Raw genomic sequence first — 27,458 nt, forward strand, 5'->3', positions numbered from 1 at the left:
TCTGAAAATAACAGATTTTCCTGAAGTGAAATTTTACCCCAAAACTGAAAAGGAGATGTTTTCCACTGAATTACACCCCGCATACTTCTACATTTATAACCTAATCAATGTATGGAAAAACAACATTACTGCCAAGTTCTAAAGAATTATAAGTTTACCATAGGAAATGCGTCCTCCCTGTGATCATCAGCATCATCACCTGAGGTAAAAATCACTTAAGGTATTTAAACACGTCTCATCGTCTGATAATCACTGATTAATTCAGTGAGTTCTGTTCTGATGGCAAAAAAAAATCTTTTTATTAGGTCACTTACATATTTTAAAACTTTTCTATCATCTGTACTGAGTTTGTAAGTGCTCTTCTCTTTTCTGATGATGATATGATGGTGCAGGAGCACGACAGACATTTGCCAGCCCTGATTACAAAGTGAATTGTTTAGGCTTATGTCTGTTTCGCTATGACACATAGCTATCCAACAACATGGCTTTCAGTGTGTGAGGAAAGCACACTTAGCTAGGTGTTTGACATTTTTAGACAGACTGACAGCAAATGTAAATGCAAAAACAAAGCAAACAAAACAAAAAAAGCAAACATTTCCATATTGGTTTAGTAAAATATATTTATCTTATATAATCTCATATACAGTATATAGTATGTAATCATATACAGTATATCATAAAGTACATATATCACAGTTTATTATTGGCAGAAAATGTTTGAGTCAATACTCAATTATTCATTATTTTGGCGGTTTTCCAGAACTCAGCCAAAACAACATCCAAACACACTACCAGAAGTCTTCCAGTGGTTAAAACTGGCTGGCTAATATAATACAACCTCACCGCTAATGTACAGTTAGTTGAAAAAAAAAAAGAAAAAAAAAAAGAAAAAAAAAAAGAAAAAAAAAAAAAAGAAAAATAGCTGTCACTAGTTCAGAATTGATCTGGTAAGCTGATAAATTACCTAGCAATAATAAATTAATCAATTAATTAAACATAGCGCAGGGTTCATTTGGCAATTTTCTCTTACATTTTAATAAGATTCATACATTCATTGTGCTCTGTGCATTAAAAAACAGATTATAAGAATAACAAAAGAGAAAATAAGAGTCCAAGAAGAAAGGTAAAGGCTCTCATGTGCTAATTTTGTTAGCTGAAGTATAACTGTTGACTCCTGATACATGCACTAGGGTCGTTTCCTGCGATAAGTAGTGGTGAGCTGAGAGTTGGGTGGGAACATGTTGAGGAGAATGAGGTCCTGGTGAGTGCCTAGTGATTGCTGGAGTTGCCTGAAAGTCTCATTAATACAGGCTGTGCTGTGCAGACCGGCTCTGCTGGTAATTGATGTCTCTGCATAAGGCTTCAAACCCTGCCTGCCTCTGTGCTTAACTCTGCACCTCTGATGCACTTCACTGCACATATAGTCTTTGTGTGTGTGTGTGTGTGTGTGTGTGTGAGTGTGTGTGTGAGTGAGAGAGAGAGAGAGAGAGAGAGAGAGAGAGAGAAGACTGCAAGTGAACAAGCTGAAGAAAAAGAAAGAAGAATGAGTGAGAGTGGCTGAGAGACACAGTGAATATGTGTGTGTGTGTCTGTGTGTGTGTGTGTGCGTGTGAGAGAGAGAGAGAGAGAGAAGCTGAAGAAAAAGAATGAAGAATGAGAGAGAGTGGCTGCGAGACACAGTGAATGTGTGTGTGTGTTAAAAAAAAAAAAACACAATGAACATTACAAGCACACTAAAATTCCATTGAACTGAACATTACATGCACTAAAATTATTATCTAATTTCAGCAGTTATCAGATCAATCAAACAGCATGGTAAAATATCATATAGTATTAAATCCGTTATTAGATCAAATAATTATTCAACACATGTATATTGTTATTCTCTCACTCACTTGCAGTAAGAGCTTTATCCTAGTCTGGGTTGTAGTGGATCCAGAGCCTATAGGCTGAATTGTACTTGCTTTAAACTAAACATAGGTATATGTAAGATGGCTGCCACACGTATCCCGCGGTCATTCGACACACGTCCTCTGAAATTAACACTATGCATTGGTGTTGTGCAATACCAACACAAATAGTGAGTGTGACACTGTGTCTGCAACTGACTAAACAAACTAGTGCTGTCTCAAATCACATACTTATGTAACATTCTAGACCATTATTACTGAGTCCAAACATTAATTGGTTTTCCTATTACAGTTAGTAACCTCTCATGTAACCTTCAAACATACAGAAAGTTCTGTTTTGCATCAGTTTTCTGGTAATGTCAGAGTTTCTAATTAGAGACACAGATCATGACAACAATCATGACGACAGTGTAAAGTTTTAGAGAGAGTGACAGAGCTTGTCAGTGTGTTTTACATCATTGTGCATGAAAACGTTAAACCAGGGGTGTCTGATCTTATCCGGAAAGGGCCAGTGTGGGTGCAGGTTTTCATTCCAACCAAGGAGAAACATTTCACAGTTCTACTTGGAAATCTGACAGACAGGAATATTTTGGCTTTGACGTGCAGTCTAGTGGATATCGCGTTTAATCCTCCAGATGTACCTAAGATATGCAGACGACGCTTCAAAGAACTTCACAGGAAGCAATAAACAAGACAGATTTAATTCAACACTACAGCTGCTACAAAGCAACTTTTCAAAAATTCCAAAATAAATATTTAACAGCAACGTGGCTTCATGTTACAAACAGCAGAAAAGTTACAGTTTGCATCACATCCTTTTTCGTACAGCTGTCATGATGCGAGTAAGACATAGCTTCTGATGCAAAATGTGCTTTATCTGCCGACCAGATGAACCTGATTTGTGTTCATTTTAACTATGATATTTAATAGAGTTGTAGTGAATGTCACTGGAAATATATCATCTGCGAGCTTCACATCTGACTGCCTGCAGGAGTAAAAACAACCTGCACTTGCAACTTTTCAGTCCCAGTGTGTAACCTGCACACTATGCAGGTTCTGCCCTCTGCATCACATTATTGCCAACTGCAGTGTTTCTTTTTCATATTTTCTCACTGACTTCATATAAATGCACTGAACAACAGAATAGTGATTTCTGTACACAAACAAATGGTTAACCTAGCATTTGAATACCCATACACTCCATTAATAAACATCTCATTCTCTGCTCTTGCTGTCGGGCACCTCAGAGGCATGTGTGTGCTGGTGTGCTGTTTGTGCCTGTGTGTGTTTACACAGCGTAATAAGACTGAGCAGATCTCGGCACAGTCTGTAGTAGCAGCATCAGCAGAGCCTGAGAGTGATCCCTCTGTCTTTCTGTGCTGCAGAGGAATTACAGCTCCCATCTGGAACCAGGGCATGAGCCAGGCAGTAACAGGCGAGATAAGACCAAACAAGGACAAATACTTTATAAAATCAGAACAAAAAGAATAGATACAATAATGAGTTGAGCAAGACAAGTGAACGAAAGAGACAGATCATACAGAGTAAGAAATTGAGGTGAGGGTGAGAAAGACAGATGTGTGTCCTTAGCTCTGATTAGATTGTGGAACACGCTGTGTGTATGTGTGTGTGTGTGTGTGTGTGTTGACAAGCCTGCGGGTACAGAAGAAAGCTCTGATTATCCCTCTTCTGCTGCTCAGCCTGTGATCTACAGGAGCAGGAACTATCAGTCCTTTTCCTATGACCTTATTCTGTTCTTATTCTTTTCTTCTTTCATAATTTTTTTCCTGTATATATATATATATATACACTTTATTAGGAACACCTGTATGCATACACATTCATGCAAGTATCCAATCAGCCATATTATATATGATTCAAAGACCTGTTCTGAACATTCGGTGCAGTTTTAAACTACACACACACATACAGCTTATCTGCATGTAGCTTGAAGTTATGCCACTTTTCATTCAAAGCCTTCCAGAGAGAAAAACCAAGACATTCAGTCCGGCAGCTGTATTGATTCATGCCAGGTCATTTCACTTTATCAGTATTTTCTGCACGTCTTCTCTCAGTTGCTTTCTTTTTAAACCAAATTGAGAGTCCATAAAGTTTCCTGCAATCATATGACCTTGTGGGGGTTTTGACATGGTCTATTTGCATATACTCATTAAACATCTAATAAGGAATAATAAAAATGGTCATTCATGTTCTGAGTGGAATTAAACTGAGGCCTCCTGCAATAACTAAAATATCTATATTACCATAGCTTTTATTACAAAGTATAGCATTTTATTAGTATTTACTGCAGTATTGGTCTTTATAAGTGTGATATACAAATTTGTTACTATCTGTTAGCATCCTGAACAATCTTAAAAATTTCAGTCAGGCTTTCTGTTGAGATCAATCTTCGGCACGGTGTGATAAAAGATTACATTTTGGTGAGATTATTGCAAGTCATTCTTTGCAGTTTGCTCCAATATATTTAAGAGATATCATGATCACAAGGTGAAGCATTATAAACACAATATGATTTTTTTTTCACATTATGTAGCTCTACTCTGTAGAGTGCTAGTCACATGGTCCCTATGCCATAGACCAGAATTAGAAATAACTCTTTTCCATTTTAAGTGATAACAATCTATGTAGTACATTTGCCATTTTGGAAATGGGGAAAGTTTTCTCTATTCTGCTATAATTACATTTCACTGTAATTCTGCTAAATACCATGTCCCTGTCTGTCCTAAGCTCTCTGCTTTCTGAGTACTTTATATTCTCACCTACGCCACTTGACATTTCCACCGCATTGGCATTTTAACTGAGACGCAGAGGTCTACATGCTAAGTATATGTGTTATGCTATATCCTGTTTATTTAATACAGGAAAAGAAACAAGAATATTGCTTTGAGTAGAGCAAACTACACTCGGACTGCTGATTTAGAGAATTACTAAAACTTAGACGATGACGAGAAACCATATTCATCAAGCTCAATTTGAGGAGCTGGTGAGAAGCATGGCTGCAGGTGCCACTAATGTCTTTTTTTTTTTTAAAAAAGGATAAATTTCGAATTCAGCCATGCAGAAGGAGGAAATACAAGTGTCCTTTTAATCAATATCCAGCTGTGGATAAAAGCTTAAACAGCAGGCTATCTATGCATGATCATTTGCCATCAAGATCAGTCTCCATTATGAATGCAATTGGGAAAGACAGACACAGACACACACACACTCAGGTAAAAGCATGAAGCTGTGATTGAGGCCGCAGGTTACAAACAATCATAAAAGCCAATCACATGCTGTCACACTGTTGCTCAATATGCATTATAACCAATTTTCTCAGTGTGAAATGCAAGCACTGATCACACACACCAAAGTGACCTATAAACTTCAGCTCATGTCTGATCACAAGAATAAACATATTAATGCTGAAATCACTGCATGCATTTTCTTACTCTAAGTACATGAACATTGACCTTTGTTTGCCCGGATCAGAAAGTCCCACTGAATCATAGTTTGTTTTATATTATTCACTGTGGTTCCTTCTTTAAGGAAAAAGGATGTAAGTGAACTAGGTGAAAGTCCTTATTCCAATAAAAGCAGTAGTGAGTCACATGTGGAAAGCACCTTGGACTCAGCATTTAAAACCTTTACAATATATACATATTGAGCAAGCATTAGCACCTCTATATGAACATTTGGTATCCTTTTGACTAAGATGCTCCTTTGTTTATTTTCCCGTTGCCATTCTACGATATGCAGAACTTCCTGTCATGTGAGATGTGAGGATCTTTCTCTGTTGGTATGATGATTGGGCCTTTTGCTGTAACTGCTGTGTAGGAGAGGGGATAAAGATCACACCAGAGCAAAACTCACTGCTTCAGCAGACACTATAATTCCTTACACTTCCATTCAGACCACCACTTGGAGGTGCTTAACCCATACTGTATACCCATCCATGGCTACTCAGTGTATGCTGTAGCTGATTTATTCTTGCACCCTGCTACTCAGTGCTGGATTCTCTCAGGGGTTGGTCTGCTTGTCTGATATTGGACATCTCTTGCTTTGTTTGATCCAGCATTGAGCTCTTGTTCATGTGCTGCCATTAGGGGTGTTACAGGCTGAAACATTCTCAATATGAAAACCTGGTCTAAAAATATCATGGTATCATGGTATTAAGCAACCAGATAAAAACACACAAGCCTACTGGGGAAAAAATAAAATCCCCTAATTGTTGTTCTTTCTTGGAAAATGTTTTTTTAAACAAATTTTCCATAAAATCTCTCACACTGTCAGTACTTATCACACTGACATTATAAGTTAAATGATAGGGTGGCTGTGAGGGTTAGGGTTAGGGAAAGGCAGCACTATGAACCAAAAAAAAATTCTAACTGGCACAGCAGAGTGCAGCACTGCTTAGCCAAAAACAGACAGCTGTTTCATTTAGCTGTGGTCAGCAATGCCAAGTTCTTCTGTGCCTTTGATAGCTGTCATGTATGATAAAGTTGCAAATATGCAAGGTGTGGTATCAGAGGTATTAATGTAATGTGTTTACACAGCCAAAGCGTGTTAACTACAGTCTTTGTCCCTTACTTGGAGAAACAGAGGTTACTGTAGTGTGATTCAGGGAGAGTCCAGTGGGAGAATGTTGTAAACTCTGTGGGAAGTCTAAGCTGGACACAAAAGGGATGAAAACCACTGGATAGACTGAGATTTTATTTGGTATTTTGAAAAAGTCAATGGTAATTCAATCATACACAGTGACTAAGCGTGCCACCACAACAACCCTAGCTGCCACTGTAAGTACCTCTGTACTATCCTCCAATCCTGCCTTTTTTCCAGCCACTAGTTAGATTTTCCCATGGAGCAGTGGGCTATCCTGCTGTGGTACCTCCTCTGTTTCCACATTATCCACAGCTCCTATCTATATGACGAATTCTCACCCTTGGTTGCCATTGCTTGGATGTATTCATAGATGTTTCATGCTTCGTTAAGGACAACTAACTGGACATTTTCCGCTTCTGATTTTGGATGAAGAAGCCCATGCTTTACAAGATGTTTCTGTGTCTTGATATCGGCAACTTCCAATTCCCCTCCTGATCAGCTTATTCTGCCTGCTGGATAACTCCTCACTGCCAGGCCATATGTGTTGAAGGCTTTGAATTTATTCGTGCCATTCAGCTGCCTCTGCCCGTGTTTAGACATCGCTATCTATATTGCCTTCTGGCTTCTGCCTCATGCTTCCCATGTGATTAGAGCATCCTCAGGTATGCGTATCTGTACATCTCTTATAAAGCCTTGTGTCAGTTCAACTGATTCACAACTGACAGACCGCAACACGTCAATCCAAATGACCTCACTATATCCTTGCCGTAGGTTCTGGTCAGGTAAGTAAGTAAAATATTACTGAAATATATTGCTATTTGCATATATCTCATATATATCTATATCTATCTATATATCTCTCTCTCATTTTTATATATATATATATATATATATATATATATATATATATATATATATACACACACACACACACACACACACACACACACACACACATGGTAGCTCTGTATCTCAAAAGGCTCAAAAGGGTACTGGATGACCACTGGATGAAGACCTGGTACATTGTAATTCCCTTAGCTCACTTCAAGGACAGAGATACCACCAGATACGGTCCTCTACATGAGAGATGTACACAAAAACCAAAAGAGATACTGGCTTATTGATCCACCTGACCAGGACCTACAACCAGGATATACAGACAAATGTACAAATTTTTAAATGCTGTAAAACATATCGACATGGAGAAATAGGAATTAATCTATTCTCTAATGTTTTTTTTTTTTTTAACCACAGTCTTCTTAAGAAGGTAGGAGAAAGGCATTTGCCATATTCTCCACATTCTCCACATTCCATTTGGAGAAGAAATTTCAGGGAAATGTCAAGCCTGTAAAAACTAAATGAAAAAGGAAGTGCTTATGACAGATTAAAAGCTTAACCAAGCTGATCAGTGAGTGTGGGGTAAAAGTTGGCGCTTAAGCCCACGGAAATTAAGCTAATTAAGTACATTGCCTTTGCTTTTGCCTAGGGTTACTATTGGCAGCTGAGCCAGGTGTTTGGCTCTGCTGCCGCACAAGAGGAAGTGCATCCTCACAGTTCTGAGAAAGGCTCACATTGAGATCTATTCAGTGATGATCAAAATTTATTTTTGCAGCTTTGCTCTGGCTCTGCTAGAAAGAGTGATAGCTGTAAGCTGGGCAATAGCGCTGATGAGAGGCATTTACAGACACATTTACGCTACCCTTCAATGATACTGACAAAAGCGTATGGATTCATTGGCTCATGACAGATCCCTGCTCATACGTGCAAGCAGAGGAGATGAGGAAATATGAAAAAGTAATGGAATATGTGCTCTGTGAGTGCAATTCACCTCAGGATGGCCATTACCCTGCACACAATAACCAGTGATACAGACACAAGTACAGAGTGGAGATTACATGATTTTAAAGATGTTGTGTAAAAAAAAGAAAACTCTTTAAAAATGCTTATATTGCCATCATCAATCAAATGGGAATGATAAATGAAATCTGGGAAAAGGTTATTTCTGGAGGATTTACAACTCTGTGTGTTCTACAAAATAAGAGTCTGTCAAGACATCATGAAAACACAACACAGTGTATCACTGAAATATCAACACACTAACAGGGCTTTATAGCTCACAGGTACAACAATTAGAAATGAGTAAACGTAGAAGACCTTACAGCTTGAAGATAACAGTAAAAGACCACACAATGTGTTTTCATAGGTTGTGCAGTCATCATGTATACACAGGCTCTATACACACAGGTGCTTCTTTTTCTTGTTTAAGCTGTGCAAATACTTTTTTAATTAATGGCATAAAAGCTCCATGGTTCTGAAAATAGGGAAGGTGCAAATTACACATGGCAATAGGATCGTCATGATACCAGAATTCTGACTTCAATATCAATACCAACTTTAGCATCACAATGTTTGATACTAATACGATACTATGGCATAAATGATGATTTACTGTTTAATGCACTGATTAAAAATATCTGTTTATTACACTGATTAAAAAAAACAAATTCATATTTATTACTACTTCTTAAACATTATTCCTATTATTTAATGAATAATTAATTAATTAATCATTAGAAATGCTGTCCATACTTATTTGACTTTATTTTGAACAACTAAATAAGAAACCTAGGTGCATAAACTACAGTCAGGTTCGGAAGTATTTGAACAATGACGGAGTTTTTGTGATTTTGCTTTTATACACCACCACAATGGATTTGAAATAAAACAATCAAGATGTGATCGAAGTGTAGACTTTCAGCTTTATTTTAAAAGGTTCCACAAAAATATGGCATTTACCATTTAGGAATTACAGCCATTTTCAACAAAGTACCTCCATTTCAGGGGCTCAAAGGTATTTGGACAAAGTGACATAATTGTAAATATAACCATAATTTTAATACTTGGATGAAAATCTTTTGCAGTCAATGACTGCCTGAAGTCTGAAGCCCATGTTCTTAAAACTCAAATTCTGAGTTTCCTCCCTGAAGATGCTTTGCCAGGCCTTCACTGCAGCCACCTTCAGTTGCTGCTTGTTTGTGGGTCTTTCTGCCTTCAGTCTTGTCTTCAGTAAGTGAAAAGCATGCTCTATTGGGTTGAGATCAGGCGACTGACTTGGCCATTGAAGAATATTCCATTTCTTTGCCTTCAAAAAGTCTTGAGTTGCTTTTCTGTCAGCAGTAACATCATCAATAAACACCAGTGAGCCCGTTCCATTGGCAGCCATACATGCCCATGCCATAACACATGATGTGGTATACTTTGGATCATGAGCTGTTCCTTTCTTTCGCCATACTTTTCTCTTCCCATCATTCTGGTACAAGTTAATCTTGGTTTCATCAGTCCAAAGAATCTTATTCCAGAACATGGGAGGCTTTTTTAGATGTTTTCTGGCAAAGTCTAATCTGGCTTTCCTGTTCTTGAATGTTACCAGTGGTTTGCACCTTGTTGTAAACCCTCTGTATTTACATTCATGAAGGTGTCTCTTAATTGTAGATTTTGACAAAGATACGCCTACCTTCTCCAGAGTATTCTTGACTTCTGGTGATGTTGTGAAGGGGTTTTTCTTCACCAAGGAACGGATTCTGCGATCATCCACTTTAGTTGTCTTCCATGGTCTTCCAGGCCTTTCAATGTTGTTGAGCTCACCAATGCTTTCTATCTTTTTAAGAATGTACCCAACTGTTGATTTGGCCACATCTAAGGTTTTTGCTATCTCTCTTATAGATTTATGTTATTTTTTCTGCCTAATGATGGCCTCCTTCACATGCATTGAGATCTCCTTAACTTCATATTGGTAGCTCCAGTCGAACAGCTGCCAAATGCCAAATCAATACCTGATATCAACTCCCAACCTTTTATCTGCTTCATTTGTCTTGAAGTAATGAGGGAATGGACCGCACCTGGTCAATTAACTTCTTGTCAGTCAATTGTCCAAATACCTTTTACCTTTAAAATGGCTGTAATTCCTAAATGGTAAATGCCATATTTTTGTGGAACCTCTTAAAATAAAGCTGAAAGTCTACACTTCGATCTCATCTTGATTGTTTTATTTCAAATCCATTGTGGTGGTGTATAAAAGCAAAATCACAAAAACTCTGTCACTGACCAAATACTTCCGAACCTGACTGTATATTCAAACTATGACCCTGAAGTATGACCCACTGGAATTCTGATATACTCAGTTTTAGCTGAAATCTATCTCTAATCAATTGTTTTAAAAACTACCTCTGGTGTGAACAAAGAACATACTCTAATTATATTGTAACATGAAATGTGTGGAGTTGTGAAAACTGAGTCTAGCCTAGGTGTATTTAAACTTTGGCCCCAACTGTACACTCAGCTCATTGTGTATAAATCCAAACATTTCTGCATACTACATTTCTGTAGTTAAATATCAGTTCAACCAGTAAGTGTTTTATCATACGTGCTGTTAAAACTGACCTATCCACTGACGTGCACAAGGTATTTTGTGGTAAAATACCACAGTTTATTCCCCCTGCCTGCTAGGACTTTCTTGTTAGTAATGTTTGCACCTCTGAATACAAGGACCAGACTGTTTTTTCAGGGCATAGACAGACATATTAATAGGTAAGTAAAATGTGTGGCTGGACGTCTGGTCCTTGATATAATTGTCACAAACTAGCAGACAACCAAAAAAACCCATTCATTTACCCATTTTGCACACTCTTTTATCTACCGAGTCAGGATACAACCCCAGCACACATCTAAGCTCTAAAGGCTCTTGCTCAACACAGCTAGACAGCCCCTCTAACAGACCAAAGATTCAAACTTACAACCTTCCAATCACAAGCTCAGACGCTTAACTATTGAGACAGCACTGCCCTACAAAGAAATCATAGTGTTCTCTGGAGGAGTCCAGTGCTTTTCTACCAGAGCCATCAACGCGACAGATCAATACAACACTCCCAATAATGTGTGTGAATGCTGAAGGGATAAACAAAACTTTAGAGCTCTGTACGCTGCATGACTCAATCCTGCCTCTCAGATTAATCCACCAACAAATTCTCTAACAGAACTGCAAAAAATACACTCCTGATACTGAGCTAAACAACACAAGAATAATAACTACTTTAAGTTTATACTATTTTAATTAATTTTAATTTGAGAATCAAATTGTAGTATGGTTTTGTCAGCTATAAAATGTAGTTAGCACTATTTGTTTGTGGTCTTGCTATAACTTAGGTTTCTTTTTAACCTCAGAGTGAAAATCTGTTATCACAGTCTGCATGAATGAACGTTACACAGTTCATAAATCAAAACATATATTAATTAGCTAGTCCACTGGGTATGTTTTATGGTTTAGGTATGTGGCCTGAAAACTGACTGGGTTAAAATTAGTAGCTAACATAACATAATATAGTTTGGAGAGCTAGTTAGCTAGTTAAGTGAATTATTATAGACATATCGTTTGGCTATGTGCCGTGGTGTTGCACATAAAACATATTAGCATATAGTCTGTCTTGCGTCTTTATTCTGTTTTATTTTTCCAAGGTGACTGCATGTTGTGTTAGAGAGAGAGTTATATGATGTGTTTATTTTATGTTTCATTTTGCTCTGTCATTCATTAATCTAATTAATCTGACTAGTAAAAGCTTCTATGTATGCTAACCCTAGGTGCAGCAGTCACCACGGTAAAGATTTCCCTTCATGTAGAGTATGCCCATCATACCCTGCGCTTACAAATATGTCACATATCTAATTTAACTAGGCATCACTTCTAAATTCAATAAAATAAAATCATTACTCAAAATTATAAGTTAAAAAAATATATTTTTTACAGACTTCTAGGATGTAGCTGTAAGAATAAAGAATGAGAAAGGGATGTAAGCGATGCTGGTTTAACAACAAATCACAACACAATTCAATCTAAATTTCATAATGAACGTTCAATCAAACTGAAACAGTTCTTTTAGATTCTTTCATGTTGCTATACCAAAGCAGTCAATCTACAGTTTTTTTTTAACACTGACATTCCATCATCTTATTAAAAATACACAGATCTTGCTTTAACTTTGAAATGCCATTCCATTCAGAAGCAGCTGTCAGATGTGGAAAAAAGTCTGGCATCTCTCAGCTGCCTTGGAAAACCCGCAATTTCCGTTTGTCTGGACAGACAGTTCTGGTTGAGGTACCGTGTCAGGAGAGTGGCGTTATCGACACAAGCGTTCACCAGGGGCTCTCAGATGTCAGGTGAAAAGGTACTGGGAACACTTCATCTCTCTTTATCATCATCCCGCTTGTACACATGCTGTAGTAGCGTATACAGTATGTGTGCTGTAATTTATAGTGTTGGGGGATTTAGAGATGTTAGTGTAGGCATCGAATGCTTCAGGAGAAATAATAAAACTAAATTTTCAAGCTCATTTGTTGAACAAATTTCTGCACTAGATGTAGGCATATTACAGCAAGTGGACTCTAATAACAACTCTTCAGTCAAGCAGGGAATCTTTATTATTGCTGGAAGCTGCACATAAAAATTGAACAACCTGAAAATTAAAACTGATCTTTGTTAGTTCATGTCCTTAGACAGATTCATCTGTACTAATCACTTAACAGATACAATTCTTCCACTAAAGTGCACACATTTTTCTGCTTCCAGACAACCTCTGATTCTTTCATTACGTCACTTTAGAATTGCAGGCGGCACAAAAAATATAGTAACCAATAAATTTATGTCATAGTTCACCTCCCCCTCGACCCTGAGTTGCTCGAGACGCTAGTGAGGGTGAGCATAAACATCAGCCTCAGCATTTCATACCACACAAATAAATATGGCTTCCCTTGTGAGATTAAATTTTCATCTTTTTCCTCCATCTCCACCTCCTGCACAAGTTGGATTTCGTACACGTCTTCCTCCTTAAGTGCTGGTGTTGTTGTGGGAGGCCGTCCTCAATCGACTGGAGGCTAGCATTTTGGAATGCCCACTTTTTACAAGCCAATCAAATCCCGATGGATAAAACCAAAGTCTTACACGCCCCAATACGCTGTGTTACTCAAACATATGTCATGCTGAGAAAAGAAAAATGAGTTTGCACTTCTGTTTCACCTTGTCTATAAGACACATGCAGGCATTTCTTCATATTACGGGGCTTGCTAAATTGTATATTTGCACATTTTCTTATTTTATTTATTTATTTATTTATTTTTTACAAATGAAGAGACAGAAAATCTCTCTTCTCTGCTGATGTGTTCATATATACAGTATACTTTCCTGACATTCCTGTGAGAGTGTGAGCTTCTCTCTAAAACTGGTCAGATTTCAGAGATCAGAGACATACAATGTATTTTTCTCTCTTCTTATGAAGTGTACTCTCCTTAGAGAACCAAAAAGGAACAAGTAATAGAGACAGACAAATTGGGGGAGGGAGAGTGAGAGAGAGAGAGAAGGCAAAGGTGTTCATACATTATTTCATCCATCCCACACATGTACTTTGTGCCTGCCTTGTGTCTGGCACTCACTTTCTCACACACACCTGCTGTTCCAATCTATCCAATCCAGTATATCACACTGAAACACTGATGTCTTTCTTTCCAGCTCTGTCACAGCTCTGGATATGCCCGCTCCTCGTCTCTGTAGCTTGCAGCCTGGTCCACACACTCTTTATGCACTTCCACAACTGAACACTTGTACGCACTTTACACACAGTGCATGCCTTTTATAACAACACAATGATTGATTGTTTAGGAATACTACAATTTTCCCATCTACTACAACATAATGCTAACTTCACTGTCAGTTCCGCCAATCTGGAAGCCAACATGAATTCACTATTCAATCTAGACTTCAGCGTGATTTCACTCACCTGCCTACTGAACTCCCATTTACTTCTGTTTATTTGTACCAGTTTATTCACCATCTATCTCTGAGAGGTTTGACCATTCCAAGCATTGGAAAGCATTGGTTCCTCTGTTCATTACTCCTGTTTTTTTTTTACTTTCTGATTCTTCTCTACATTTTCATTCTGACTGCCCTGCACTTCTCGGTTTGCCTGACATTTGACCCCTGCCTGTTCTTGACTACAAGTTTGTCTGCTAGTGGCTCGCGCTTACATCCACCTGCCTCTGTCTTGTGACAAACCAAATGTGTCAGGTGTTGGAGCGAAAAGAAAACACAGATTGCTATAACTACATCTCCCTGGAGAATTTAGGCCACAGCTCAGTGCTGATTCTAAACACACAGACCAAATAACTCGCCCCATACCAGTGTTTATAGATTCTGATATCCTGCCATACTTGGTGGGAGAGATCCCTGGATTCCAAAGTTTATTAGAAGTGCTTGATCTGCATTATAAAATCCCCCATTTTAGCCAGAAGTTAATATACTTCATATTCCAGCACAACATAAGATTGTGAACAAATTGGCCAAAGCAAGTTGCTTCCTTAATAGTTTTTGTCTTCTAAGAAAATGGTGTTACTGTTACCAGCCCAAAGTTGATTATTTTCCTATAACAGCACATCTCCATGTGTTTTTTCCTCTCACACCACAGTACCACAGTGATTTATCAACAATTACAATTTTTAATTTATTAAAGATCGACTTGTCATTCGTCTTACCATTTTTCTTTCAGAAAAAAAAAGACAAAAAATGCAGCTTGTCATATTACTGAGAAACCCGAAAGCACAAAGCCCTCTGCCCTGAAGACTTTCACATGACTTCACATGACTTTACTGATTGGTACAAAGCACTGACACTGGAGACTCCTTCCATACATTTTAAATAAATGTCTCCTTGCAGAGAGCTTCACCATATCAACAATTATACATTTTACTTTATTAAATAATGCTCTCATTACTGTCAATTAATCAACACCACCTGACCAATCAGATTTGAGAATTCAATAAAACTGTGGTATAAATGCAAAAAAATGGCATTTCTGTTTCACTGCTGTATCAAAAATCTACTGTATTGTGGTGCTAAAACTACCATACATAAACATGTATCATATCATGAAATTGGTCTATCATTACACTCCTACAATACTGGAATCTCCAAAGTAAACAACACTGAGGCGAAAAACAATAATAGTCTCCTGTCTTCATAATAAAGAATAGTACCAAGCCTGGCTTACTAACGGACTTTGTATGTATGTGTCATAGCGGAGAGCTACAAGCATGAAATTGCTTTCTCACAGCCACAGCTCAGATAGGCTGTGTTTGCTGTGTCTGGAGTCGTGTCATTTTTCATGGTTCAGACAAAGTGTGTCAGAGTTGAACCAGTGTTGCTGGCTGTAGCGTGACCCGAAGATGAAAGTGAACCTCTCTCTCCCGCTCTGCATATGACGATTTATAATTCAGCAAGACTGTCACAAACAAATCCACAGATGTATAGCAGCTATTATTGCAAATGCAGAGGCAGTCTCCACCTACTATCATTCAATAATCAGATTCAATCGTAACACTAATCCCCACAACGTTCATTAGAGCCCACTCAGTCATGACCTAAAGGTCTGACTCATTTGTACTAGTAATCAGGATTAAACTTTTCTCAAATGGGTAGACTGGTTAAGTTGTGAAACATGCCAAAAAATCACTGTACTGTCTTTCTGGAAGCTACAACTGAAGTAAAGAATTTCAGTATGCAGTCTTAACAGCAGACACTGTGAAATTCCCATGGGAATAAAGCACAGAGGGTTGAAGGACACAGAGCCAGATAGAGCAAAGGGGAGAGCCACTGGCAAACATGCTTTCCACAATCCATAGCTCACCTTACACTTCAATCCAAGAGCTGCAAAATGGTCATTTCATAGCCAGAGAGTAAAATCTGCAGCAGGTCATATTCATGAACCTAGAGCCACCACTTTCTGAAATGAAACCACAGGAAGCTTCTTCAATGCACTTCTGCTGTATGTGTTCAATTGACTTTAAAATCCAATTAAGAACATTAGTTGTTTCCAATTAAAATTCAATTAACAGCAAGACCTTAGCTGTTTTTACTGCTTCTTAATTCTACAAACAGAATTAAAAGAGAAGAAAGAAAAAGAGAAGAAAAGAGATTTTGTCTTAATGTTGAATGCTGTGATCATGCTATTGTTCTTTGTACAGCTCAGTTTTCATCCACCATCTTTATGGGTGTGTGTGATTTAGATGTGTTTTTGCCCCTGAAGGTCACAGCACATTCAATCTGAATGCCTGATGAAAATGAATGTCTGATGACTTGAAAGCTGGGCTGGATGATATGATAACATAATGTCGATTTCATGGCAAATTATGTCACAATACACTTTTCTTTAAAGTTTTAAGGATTTTTTAAAATAAAATAATTACAAACTGACAGGAAGTAGCTGATGAGATTTCTGAATTCTTAATCTGTAAAAGAGTAAAAAAAAAAAAAAAAAAGTGTTAAATATTCTTATTTATTTTTTCATAAATAAAAATGTTATTTTTTTTAAAATATAACATTTTTTTAAAAAATCCATTTATTTTTGTAGACACTAAATAAATCATCTAACAGTTTTTTTATGCAACACCTCTGTAAACCTACTGTATCTATCATGATGCACATCATGATAAAGTGACAATATTAAGAATTGAGATATGATATTTTTGTCACATTGCCCACCCCTACCTGAAAGGGTTAAATGAGCAGGCGAACATCTGGTGCTTCCAGGCTTGTATGTTATGAGATCATGTTTCATAGTAGCGCTAAAGGGGCGCTGAACTACACTTCCCATCAGCCTCAGCATGTCACATGTCCTAACCACTATCACCTGTGTCTTGTTTCCCCGTAATTAGCAAACTATATAAGTTCTAGTTCAATGTTCAATCAGCAGCTCAATGTCAAGCTTTTGTTGTTGTTTGTGTGTTGCTGTCTGTACCACAGTCTCATTCATAGTCTGCATGTTTTGCATCTCTTGTTCAGGTTTATGGTTCTTGTTTTTGCTGTTTTTTTGGTTATTTGTTTGCACTTTATTTAATAAAGATCTGCACTTTCATCCTCCTCCCTACAATTGCCTGACACATGTTTATGGGAGAGATGATTGCTGTTAGACAGATGTTGCGTAAGTGTTTGGAAATGCCCATGATTACTGTCTAAAGCGCCAAATGCAATTATTCTGCTAATCAAGAAGCCAAATAGCCGAGGAAGTCATCTAATGCAATGCACTGTGTCTAATTATTTACCTATCCCACATCAACACTGACAGATAGCACTAATGAACCAAACTAAAATAAAGGCTCTGTGTGTGTGTATGTGTGTCTGAGTATGTTTCTGTGTTTTAGACACAACTGCAATCTCAACTCTCTTGGATTCATAAACATGCTGCATCGGGCTCATTGAGATTCAGACTGCATTATTTAAAAAACGAGAGACGTCTTGTGAAAATGACCTGCAAATGCAAACAGTAAAGCAACAGCCGCACTGCAAATGAAACGTAGCAAACCATGGGTTCTGTAGAAAATGTTCAGAGAGGAACAATGCGATGTTGTAGATATGCTCATTATTACGAATATGCAAGTATGCTATCTGTCAGTTTAAAGATAAAGAGCAAGAATCTTGTTTTAGATATTTAAGATGGCTTACAGATCTAATAGTAGATAAATACAATTCTCCCAGAAGAAGAAAACACATTTGACCTAATAGTGGTCAAAGTCAGCTAATGATAAAACATGTTGATAGGCTCGTCTAGGACTCACTGCATCCTGTTTGGATTGTAAAGACAGCTCACGACAAAGCTGCAGTGTTTTACTAGAGCTTTCAGTAATATTGCATCATTGTCCACTGTTTAGAACACAAACGCCTTCTTGTCCAAACTCTCTGATAGGGACTGACATCAGACGATCAGAAACAGCGACTCTACTGTAAGTCTGTTATCTGCCTTCAGCTGCTTTGAAACTGACACAATACAAAAGAGTTTGATTTAGAGGTGCAATAGTCAATATTTTTATTTTCAATATTTGTTACTAGTACAAATAATGTGGAAAATTATGCAGAAATTATTAAATAATAGAGAAAAAAATTAATGTAAATCATTGTCTCAGAACAGGTGTATTACATAGCTGAAAAAAAAAACAGTTTGAAAACCTGCCTTCTGGTCCAGAAGGTTCGCTTGTATTTGGATTGGCCTCTTGTCAGTCATTTTATAGACACGCCCCTGATGCCCTTTCACATGCTCATAAATCAGGAGAATCTGCATGTTTGGCTTTCAAGCAGTTGATTGTCAGAGTGCGAATGAAAGTGATGCCATGACAGTCTTTGCTAATGGTAACTCTAGTTGAACCACCATATTTTGCGGGCAGAAGCTCCATGTACACGCATGGAAATGGGGGTGGGCTCAATAAGTTAAAAGAAAATCATTCAGATCTTATTCTACTTCACCCATTTACCTGTTAGAGGCCTATTTTTCACAAATCTTAATTAACCCTTAAATAAAATGACAGTCATACTGTCCAATGGTTCACTTCTTACTAAAATACAAGTGGATATCTGTGCATATGAGAACTGAGCTCTTTCCTTTCACAGCATACACACCTATACACACACCTGACCTCTTACATGGAGAAGATTTACACAATGGGAACATGTTATACTTTTGAGTTGATGGTCTTTCATCAGTACAAACACTTAACCAATCCATATGCCTGCTCAAAAAATCCTGTGTCTACTACGCTTACTATCAGTTCACAAGCAAAGCATAGATATATAGCTGAGTGTAAGAGACAAGAGGCAGGTTTCCATCCAAAGGGAACTTTTTCCCATTTAACTTTAGCAGAAATATTATGTGTTGGTACATGAACAATGAAAAAAAGGGTGCTGGAAACAATTTTGACGGAAAAAAATTAATTAGCCTAAACATGAATTTTGTGCAATGTGGCATAATCCATCATCCACAACAAACCATACCCCAAAAATACAGCGGGGAAAAGCATGATGACAGCACTGTATCAAAATTTTCATGTCCTTCTACGTAAACGTGTATCACCTCGACTCCCGCATAACAACTGCTCTTTTTAATCATTCCTGTTTCTAACAGAGAAAATTGCCTTCCTACTATTAATCATAGTATTAATCATAATATTCTCAAAATATGTTACTTATAGGCTATCTTTTCCAGTTTAAATTATTATATAGGTATATAGGATAGCACAAGAGGTGTAATACACACATACAATCTTCTTTAAGCAAAGTTTGAGCGAAATTACAGCAATGGTTTAATCAGAATATGCTGCCAAATAAACACCAAAAGTTATCCTGTGGTTGGATTGAGGAGGCGACGAGATCCTTTTTTAAATTTAATTATAGAAAAAAGCATGACGTTTTTACTTGATGGGAAACTCCAACAAAATAAAAGGACAGATAGTCTTTATATAAATATGGCAACTTTTTTTTTATCATTACGTGAACCATTTTCACAAATGAAAATGTTTTTTAAAGTGGCTGCAGGTGTTAAGCTGGTCACTGTTTGATAGTGTAACATGGTTAGTGTGGGAAAATTCCATTATTTCTAGTTACACTTTCCCTTACATATTAACCAACGAGCAAAAGCAAATATTTAACAGCTCCCACGTTAACCCTATCAGAAAATGAGATTAGCATGGCATGAGAAAATGTGGGAAATGTTGTGGTTGTGAAGCCCAGAGCTAATTAATCCCAACCAACAGATGGTCTGTTATCATAGAGATCTTTGAGTTAACCTGTTGGAATCAATAGCAGTATCAGTAAACAGAGATTTAATGCTCACATCTATGCATTGTGCTGTGTTCTTTAGTTGTGTTGTGACGTTTGTTACAGTCTTAAAGCCCTCATATTGTGGCAGTGACATTTAAGCCAGGCAGTCTGTGCCATGCGTCCTGCACTCTCCTTAATTGAAACAGATGGAGAGTCTGGGGCATGGCCTCAGGGCCCAAATGCACACTCATGACACACACACACACACACACACACACCCACCACTACTGCTACTATAATACCTACAACTGCTACAAACAGGATAAAACCGGGTCCTCAATCAAATGGAACTTCATTTTCAATGCTTTCATATGAGAGCTGTATCAGAGCAAAGATTAAAGACTGAGAGGCCAAGATGAAGTAACAGTAAAAAAGGATTCATCTGGGCTTAAGAGGATGAGCAAACAAGTGAGAGAAAAAGCTTGAGACAGAGACAGACTTAGTTAGTTTCAAATCATTTAAAAGTACTAAGACAAGCAAATTCAAAGAAGCAACAGTGATGCTGTAGTCGGATTTTGTACAAAGTCATAACAAAAAGTACAATGACAACTGTATCCCTTACATTAGCTTTCATAACCTGTTGATAGTCACAGTAATTGTTATGAATTTGTAATCGTGAGGCCATGTTGAAAAGAAACAGCTCCACATTCAATCAATCAAATCTTAGTACTAGCATACAGCCAGTGACAGAGCAAATCAGAAAAAATTGCAAACATGACCACTTTCAGCATTCTCTAGTAAAGTCACTACAGGACAGTGTATAATATGAATTAAGTAGTAAGAACTGAGAGCAGATATGGGGTATTACCTTGTCTATGTGCAGAAAGCAGAAAAGTAATTCCAAATATCAATCTGTCTGAGCTTAAAAGAAATGAAATTCCCAAAAGTGGGATCTAGAGGCCGATCCTGCCCCCGAACCCCGGGTTAAAAATTACTTAGATACAAACAAGCTAGCTCCCATAGCCTGCCTGAAGCAGACAGAGACAGAGGAGAGCAGAGAGAGAGAGAGAGAGAGAGAGAGAGAGAGAGAGAATGAGCCATTCACCTGTTGAGAAGCCAATCTGATAAAGCAAAGACTGTCCTGCTGTCTCCACTGATCTGGGAACAGATGTGTGTGGCTGAAGCATACAGTGAGAGTTGTGTTGTCTGCTGCTCCCAGATCAGGCCATCAGGGCACGCAAGGCTTCCACTGCCCTCTGTGTGTGACACTGATAGGAGCTGGAGTAAGAGGATCAGCTTTCGGCTAGGCCAGAAAACAATACCCGCTTATTCATAGCCTAAAATTGTGTGTGTGTGTGTGTGTGTGTGTGTGTGTGCGTGTGTGTCTGGGAGGCCCTGCATTGAAGCAGGCTTGTTGCCACTTGGCTCTTATCTCATGACAGCCTTCCTCTTTAACTTTTCATATATAGATGGACATTTGTGAACACACACTGCCTCCACGCTGAATTGTTCTGCCTTGGCTGGAAAGGTGGCTGAAATAGGAAGCAGATGACTGTAAGGATTTTATTCACTCACACACACCAGCACTTTGACAATAGGCATGATTACCTACAAACAGCCATTACAGCGCTTTTATGAAAGCTGTGCTGGTAAAGACAATTACCGTAGACTGATTAGTGAATAAAAGTTGCCATCATCTGAATTCTTAGATAGCCCAACTGTAGCACCTGTATGCATAATAGATAAGCCTGTTACACACCACTCTCCTTCTCTTCCTCACATTTAGATACAGACAGTTTAGTCAATAATAACAGTATAATACTTTTACTCAACAACAGTATCACACAGGAACAACACACAAAGTGCTCTAGTGTTGAAATCTACACAGAATTTAGTGATATTAGTGTGTGGCTATGGAAAGTAATCACACATCAAGGGAATAAATTACACAAGGGCTAAATTAAATGTAAAAGTAATAAAACGTACCTCTTGTCGGAACCCTTAGTGCATTTGACCCAAAACTTGGACCGATTGCTCATGTCCATAACCAGAATCAATTCTGGAGAACGTATGATCATCACAGGATTTTCACATAGACAAATTCTTTCAGTTCAGGTCTGCAGTTTTATATGTAATGGATTATAGGAGTTTATTTAATGTTCATTTAAAAAATGTGTTCTATTCAGTTTTGTTTTTTGCACTAGTTAAAGCCTTTCAGTCTAAGCTACTCAGCTGACCCAGAAAACAGCATTATATTCAGTTCAAACAGGAAACATGAAAATTTTGGCCAATTCAGCTCCAATTCAACCAATCCAGCTCCTGGCACCAGAAATGGATGGCTTGCACACTTAAAGTGAATCCCAGAATACTGTTTTCTGGGCCTGAGGTGACTTTTCTGAGGCACACCAGCTTGAAAAATCACACTCAACCAAAATGGATCAAACTCTCAGTGCACATGTGGAAGTGTGCTGGAGTTCTGCGAGTACCGTGCATGTGTGAATATCAAGACTTGTGTGTGTGTGTGTGTGTGTGTGTGTGTGGAAGTGAGACTGACCCATGTCCAGGGCGAATAATAAGCAGCTGGTAAGAAGCATGTCAAAGCCCATCTTGTTTAGTAACATTTCACTCCGTGTGATGTAACATAAAAGGAATGAAATATTTATGATGGTAGAGAGAGCGAATGTGAGAGAGGAATGGAGAGAAGGAGGCTGTGTCCTACCCAAATGTCATGGACATGGCACTGTCCTGTGAGACTTTAGACTCTCCATGGGCTGAACGCAGAGCCGAGCTCGTCTCCCTTCACACGCTGACAGGCCTGAGGATACGAGGACAGCCATCTGCTCCACGACCTCAGCTGTAAGCACAAGCACGTCCCCAAACCAAACTGCTCGGCGACACCAAAGACAGCACACAAACAACAGAGTACATGAGACTACAGCTATAAAAAGATTAACAATAAAAGTTTGGACAAGTTACTGCAAAGATGATGTAACTTCACTACTTTAAACAGACTCTCAGAACTACTTGATTAAGAAGACTATTATTTGAATTTTAAATTGCTCTTTTATATTACATTTTATGCTTCAACTCAATACACAAATCCCAAATTCAGACAGATTATTCAGAGTCTACATGACAGCAAGGTGAAATGATATGAAATGCCCTGTAATTTATGCACTATACACTACCGAGGCTGAGTAATATCACAGGCTAAGGACAGCTTGTGAAGTAAAAAAAAAAAGTGCTGTTCGTGTTCATGTTGATTATTTTCCTATAACAGCACATCCTGAAGTGTTTTAATTCCCTTAAACCACAGCAATTTGCCAGTGATTACATTTTTTAATAAAAGAATGGCAAGTTGTACTTTTTATTCGTTTATATACAGTTACATTTAATGTTGTGGAACATCTGTGAAACAAGTTAGTTCCTGTTATCACTTACGTTATGGCAGCTATAAACAGTCCCTCCTGTCAAGTCCTTTCTCTTGAAGTTAATAAGACAAAAGAAATGCAGCTTGTTATTGACCAACCAGAACACTCCTAAAGGCTTTACTGTGGCGGAAAACGTATGCTGCATTTGACCATAAGTGGTAAGAGGTTGGACTGACGTCAATTTTGACCTCGGCCAATTCAACATACACAGCAGGAAAAAAACATGGTTCGTTAGCAACAAGCTAGCCAACTAACTGTAATGAGTGACATATATTTTCCTCCTCAACACACTGTCAATATTATGGATTTAACAGGTGAATATGTTTGTATGTTGATTGATCTAAAGCAAATACTAAAAATAAGAGGTGCTCATTTATTTTTCTTCTGATGCTGGGCCCAGCCATACTGATTTGACATCACTCTGTAAACTGGAAAGGTACTCGTGGTTGAGAAGAACCCCAAGTTGTCAAGTAGGAATTTCAAGTTGGGAATGTGTTTTTTTTTAATTGCTTTTTCTGGTTAGAGGCTGGGAATTACAAGTTGCAACCTCAAGTCGAAAGCAGCATTACTCACTGTTACAAAACGCTGACACTGGACACTCCTTCCAAAAATGTTAAATAAACTTTGTTGAATAGTAAATAAAATCCCCTTACAGAAAATGTCACCATATCAACAATTATACATTTGTTTTTTTTTTTTATTTTTTGGTATGTAACATCCATCGTACACATCGCTGTGAATAAGCTGTTACCATTGAAGCAATAGCATATTCGAATGAGCACATTAATATAAACTTGTGATTGTCAACACTGCCGTTACAGAAAATGAATCAACACCTTCTACACAATTAGAACTGAGATTTCACAGTGCTGGGGTAAAATCATACTTAATTTACTACAGAAACAACATTTCCTTAAGCATTCTTTTGGATGATTATGTTTAGCTTTTTAAAGAGATTTTACCAGGAAGCTAAACCATCTGAGGATTCTACATAGAGCCTTTAAGGGATACAAACTTACATGGAACCTTTTTAACAAATGTAAGTAATAGAGTATTTGTTGACTTTTAACTAATAACAATTAAAAGAGTACTTGAATATTTTGTTATGTGACAAATAACTGATGAAACAAAGAATAGAGTTGCATACAATATCATTAGGCTTTAGCACTTTAAAGGTACATTAGGTAAGATTAGTCTTTTTTCAAGATTGAAAAAAGTCTCTAATGGTTAGGTAAGTTCAATAATTGAATAATAATAATAGTAATAATAATAATAATAATAATTATTATTATTATTATTACTACTACTACTAACTGTGCTCACTCCCTCATTCCCGCCCAGGTCCATGAAGCTCCGCCCCCACGATCTTAGGTAGCCCATATAGAGTGTCTATAAAAATGACTGAAGAGACGCATTTAACCACAAACAAGCATTCCAGACCGGAGTTTGCCAAATAGGTATAACCGTCCCAGTTACTTTGCACTGGTCGAGCTACAAGAAATAAAAAGGGGGGGAAATCACCTTCTTTGCAAATACCAGAATTAACCTAATGTGAAAGAGTTTTACCCACAAATAAATTCATGCACAAACAAAATGGTGTTTCTTTCAACATGTTTTCAAACATTTTTCACATTTCAAGTCATTTACAAATATATATATATATATATATATATATATATATATATATATATATATATACAGTTCAACAAGTTTGCCATAAGCGAGAGTATGTGGGTGTGTAGGGAATTGAAATGACCAGCACAGTCCACTGCAGGTTGAGATCATAAACAGTTCATAAAATAAAGGAAACCAGTCCTATCTGTAGATGAGCAGAGTTATGAAGGCTGATGATAAAGTCCTAAACTTGGATGTCTGGTCAGTATGAAAGTTTCACTCCAAATACCCCAATGGAGTTGCTTCAGCAATATAGTAAGGCACTTTCCCATTAGCACAAAGAAGTAGCCCCAATACTTGATCAAGAGGTTTGAGCTTTGAGGTTTGAGCTGAAAACATAAAGGTTTCTCAAACAGGCTTAGGATGTAGAGCACGGGCAACCATGAAGCAGCTCCACACAGAACCTAGCACTTCCTCTACTACTTCCTGTTTTTATTTAATACAGGGTGATCTACATGGGTCCCCCTAGTGGCTAGGAGGAACATAACATGAGCACAACTGTGACGGTGACTGTTACATGGGTTTTTTCACAAACTTAATAAACTTTTGCTATACGATTGTTGTAGTTTTTATTTGTATCATGTTTTATATAACCTCCAGGTTATTTGTACAAGTAAGGAATAAAAAAAAAATCGACTATTGCACCTTTAATCGAAATACTCATCCCTGAGGAGATTTTAAGTTACCACTTTACAGCAGAAGCAATCAAGGCTTCAACATATTCTGTCTAAACATTAAATTTAGACAAAAATTAACACATTATCTTTTAGTTAGCTGATGTTAGTTTCTTTCAGTCCAACAGCATTATTAGTGCAGAAGCTAAAATCTTAAAATTATCAGAAAATTCTCAGGTAAATTCTGGAACATTCCTAAAGCTAACTAGTTACAACTAACTTACCTGAATGTGACATGTATTACTGATGACTGGAGACTAAACATTTTGAGTTGTTTTTTGTTTGTTTGTTTGTTTGTTTTGTTTTGTTTTTTTAAGTCTAACAAAAATATATATATATTTTTTTTAAATGTAAAAAAACCCGAGGTTTCTCAGGGTTCTCTGTCCATCTCTGTCCTCCTTTACTACGGTTTGTTGGAGCTCAATTTTCCAGCAAGGCCAAAATAAATGGCACAACATAACTAAAAAAAAAAAAAAAAAAACCACACATAACTTTACCTTTCAGTTTTTTCTCCTCAGGTTTTCCTGTTTTCCTTTTCCAGTCCAGACTCCTTTATCGTTTCTGAGACCTAATTAAACATACAGTACATAACCGTTCTGACGTTTTTTTTTTCTCAAGCAGACTTTATTGCCAATTTAGCGGTCAGCTTGAAACACCTGTTAGCGCGCCCCCTGCTGGCTTTCAGGCGCTACACCGCTAACACTATACCGCTCATCAGGTAAAGCCGAAAGCTGCCGGTTGTGCTTCAGGTAGTTCCGGGTTCCTGGCTCTTTCAATGACTGGAGTGCCATTCGTGTCCAACTACATTTATAAATATGTACGTAAAGTAATTATAAAAGATGTTAGACACAGGGACAGCCCTTCAATACGTTATATTCAATGTGTTTCAGATAAATAACTTTAATAAAAACATTATTAAAACCACTATAGCACTTAGAAAACAGTTTGGCCTGTCTCAACCCACTACAACTAAAGTTTACCTTGAAATACAGTGCAAAAGTCTTAGGCACATGTAAAGACATGATGTAAAGCTGTAAAGATGCCTTCAAAAGTGAACGTTCCAAACTAAAATAATAATAATAATAATAATAATAATGATAATAATAATAATAATAACAACAACAACAACAACAATAATAATAATAATAATAATAATAATATAAAGATCAGTAGACAGACTAAACTAAACAAAGTCAATATCACGCATGAGGACTCTTTGCTTTTTAAAATTGCATCAGTAGTCTCAGGCACACTTCATACAGTTTTAAAGAAAATTGACTGGTAAGCTTTTCTATGCATCTTGCAGAATGTTTCGAAAATCTTGGAGATTTTGCCTGTCACACTTGTAGGTAATCCCTAACAGCCTGCAGTAGGTTTTTTTTTCCTGAAAAGTCAGCCATTATGTAATATGTTTCTTTCATTTCTGACATATAGTCCAATGTTTTTTCTGTAATAATAATAATAATAATAATAAATTAAATTATGAAAAAAACTGCAGAAATTGCTCTGTTTTACTGATGCATTAATGCAGAAGACATCAAGT

At 37.4% G+C, this 27,458-nt stretch overlaps 1 protein-coding gene across 3 annotated transcripts in view; it reads right to left on the minus strand.

The window, feature by feature from the left end:
• Positions 1 to 26,574, minus strand: part of shank3a (SH3 and multiple ankyrin repeat domains 3a) — a 255,900-nt gene extending 229,326 nt beyond the window's left edge. The window contains exons 1-4 of one of the 3 annotated variants that reach the window (XM_053235168.1): positions 26,413 to 26,573; positions 22,856 to 23,020; positions 21,800 to 21,863; positions 21,005 to 21,668 (exon numbers count right to left, since the gene is read on the minus strand). The gene's annotated coding sequence lies outside the window, so the exon portion shown is untranslated. Of the gene's footprint in view, positions 1 to 21,004; positions 21,669 to 21,799; positions 21,864 to 22,855; positions 23,021 to 26,412 lie in introns of all 3 variants that reach the window. The other 2 variants (XM_053235167.1, XM_034305464.2) reach the window with 2 other exon arrangements.
• Between the last annotated feature and the right edge of the window lie 884 nt (positions 26,575 to 27,458).

Source organism: Pangasianodon hypophthalmus, chromosome 6 (genome assembly GCF_027358585.1).
Source record: "Pangasianodon hypophthalmus isolate fPanHyp1 chromosome 6, fPanHyp1.pri, whole genome shotgun sequence".
In the NCBI taxonomy this organism is placed as follows: domain Eukaryota; kingdom Metazoa; phylum Chordata; class Actinopteri; order Siluriformes; family Pangasiidae; genus Pangasianodon; species Pangasianodon hypophthalmus.